Consider the following 2,500-nt stretch of genomic DNA (forward strand, 5'->3'; position numbering starts at 1 on the left):
ATTTAAAGTGTACTCATTCCGATTACGGGGCCTCGGATGAGTCCCGTATCGTTATTTTTCGTCACTACCTCCCCGTGCCGGGAGTGGGTAATTTGCGCGCCTGCTGCCTTCCTTGGATGTGGTAGCCGTTTCTCAGGCTCCCTCTCCGGAATCGAACCCTGATTCCCCGTTACCCGTTACAACCATGGTAGGCGCAGAACCTACCATCGACAGTTGATAAGGCAGACATTTGAAAGATGCGTCGCCGGTACGAGGACCGTGCGATCAGCCCAAAGTTATTCAGAGTCACCAAGGCAAACGGACCGGACGAGCCGACCGATTGGTTTTGATCTAATAAAAGCGTCCCTTCCATCTCTGGTCGGGACTCTGTTTGCATGTATTAGCTCTAGAATTACCACAGTTATCCAAGTAACGTGGGTACGATCTAAGGAACCATAACTGATTTAATGAGCCATTCGCGGTTTCACCTTAATGCGGCTTGTACTGAGACATGCATGGCTTAATCTTTGAGACAAGCATATGACTACTGGCAGGATCAACCAGGGAGCTGCGCCAACTAGAGCTGAGCAGCCGGCCGCCCGGGAGTGTGTCCCGGGGGCCCGCGCGAACACGCAAGCGTCCGCTCAATCATTCTGCAAACAGGAGGAGGCTGAGCTCCCCTGCACAATACACCTCGAAACCCTCTCAGGTCCCGGCGGCGCGCAGCGCCGTCCCAAGTACTTGGTCGGGTTCGAGAGAGGCGCAATCGCCCGGAGTTAGGCGAGTAGACGCTTTCGGTGCGACCACCCGTGCTCCCAACTGAGCTTGCCGCTGCCGACAGAGGCCCGGGAGCGTGCTGTCGTGGCATTGCCGGCGGGAGACAACACGCGCCACCTACGGTGACCGGCAGCTCCAACGCCAGCGCCACAGAAGGACAAAAGCCCCACTTGGGTGCCGAAGCGAACTCTCCCAGCACAGCGCACGCGCCAACACATCCGCACAGCTGCGATACAAACCACCAGCGAGAACCGCTGGGGCGACCGAGCAGCAGACGGCGTCGCGGCGCCGAGCGCCGGGCGGCGGCGCATCCTCAACGCACACAGTCCTCAATCGGACCAGCACACTGAAGATGTCCACCGCGCTTCGCACCGGGCCCGCGAGGACCTACTTTGGCCGCACGGCGCCGCGCGCAGGGTGCGCCGGCGCGCAGCTGCGACGCCTGCCGCGTCCGTCGGCCGGCGCGCCTGCCACTGGCCGCCCCCACCAGCCGGCTGTAGCGCGTGCGCCCACGCACCGCGCGGCCAGCACGCCGGGAGGCGCCCCCTCACCGGCCGGGGACGGTCCCACCCAGCCACCACCGCGTATCGCTTCACACCCAGATGCCGTTCAGTTTCATCGGCATGGTGGGTATCGCTGGAACAACCGGTTAGTACCTCAACCTATCGTCGCCATCACCGATTCACCCCTAGCGAGAACAACCGCACCACAACGGGTTACCATTTCTTCATTTGCGTAACTTCACCAGAAAACGTAGGCGTCCATCGCCATTAGCAACTTCAACGATTATTGCATGCCTGTGTCAGGTGTCACGCCACACTACGTCTGCCCACATACACGCAACAAAATGTGCACGCCTAGACAATACGTGGAAGGTGGCCCCCGTACGTATGCGATGTCCATTGCTCGAACGACTGTCAACCGGCCCTCTGTAGCATGTCGCAGATATGGAACGCGGTGCACCATGCTATCACGGTGTTTGAGGAGAGACGACTAGGTCCGAATACATCAACACACAGCTCATGCTGATCGCCATCCACGGCGTCCGTTCCTCCCACACGTCTCTATGGCGTACCACACTGCAATCCAGCTCTCATAGGGAGACGACACGTAGCTGCGTGCACAATATTTGCACTGTATGGTCCGCCGTTTTTGGGCGCAGTCGTTGTACGGTCACACATGTGCCACGATGTATCATTCAGTACATAAGGACGAATGTGCAGTACAGATTGTGGTTCACGCGTACGACATCAGCGGACAGTTGACACAGGCCGCACCACAACGTAGCCTGCGTACGTCGCATGCGAAGGGCATTGAACATGCAAACTTGTCACCAACCAGCTTGCGAAGGCAGGGGGCAAGGTGGGGACGTGGGGACGTGGGGAGGGGTGGGGGGGGGGGGGGGGCGGCATGTACGTCCTGCTGCCATCCACATTACAGTGTACAGCAGGAGCATGTGGAAAGTCAGCAAGACTTGCAAGGTGTTTAACATGAAGCGATACACAGGGGAGCGGGCAGTGCGAGTAGCGAACTATATTGCGAGGGTTGCGGGTGGGCAACACTACACTAATTGAACGAGTCGTATAACAATTACAGAGCAGGTTTAGGCGACAACGTGGGTTACGTTAGCGGACAACGTGGGTTACGTTAGCGGACAACGTGGGTTACGTTAAGGCACAACATGGGTTACGTTAAGGCACAACATGGGTTACGTTAAGGCACAACATGGGTTACGTTAGGGCAC

The 2,500-nt window shown here is 58.2% G+C and overlaps 1 non-coding gene across 1 annotated transcript in view; it reads right to left on the reverse strand.

The window, feature by feature from the left end:
* LOC124729706 overlaps positions 1–546 on the reverse strand; it is a 1,909-nt gene extending 1,363 nt beyond the window's left edge. The window contains exon 1 of the ribosomal RNA XR_007007766.1: positions 1–546. This exon is cut by the window's left edge and continues 1,363 nt beyond it. This is a non-coding gene — a ribosomal RNA (small subunit ribosomal RNA).
* Between the last annotated feature and the right edge of the window lie 1,954 nt (positions 547–2,500).

This window comes from Schistocerca piceifrons, unplaced genomic scaffold, assembly GCF_021461385.2.
Source record: "Schistocerca piceifrons isolate TAMUIC-IGC-003096 unplaced genomic scaffold, iqSchPice1.1 HiC_scaffold_1221, whole genome shotgun sequence".
NCBI classification, from domain to species: domain Eukaryota; kingdom Metazoa; phylum Arthropoda; class Insecta; order Orthoptera; family Acrididae; genus Schistocerca; species Schistocerca piceifrons.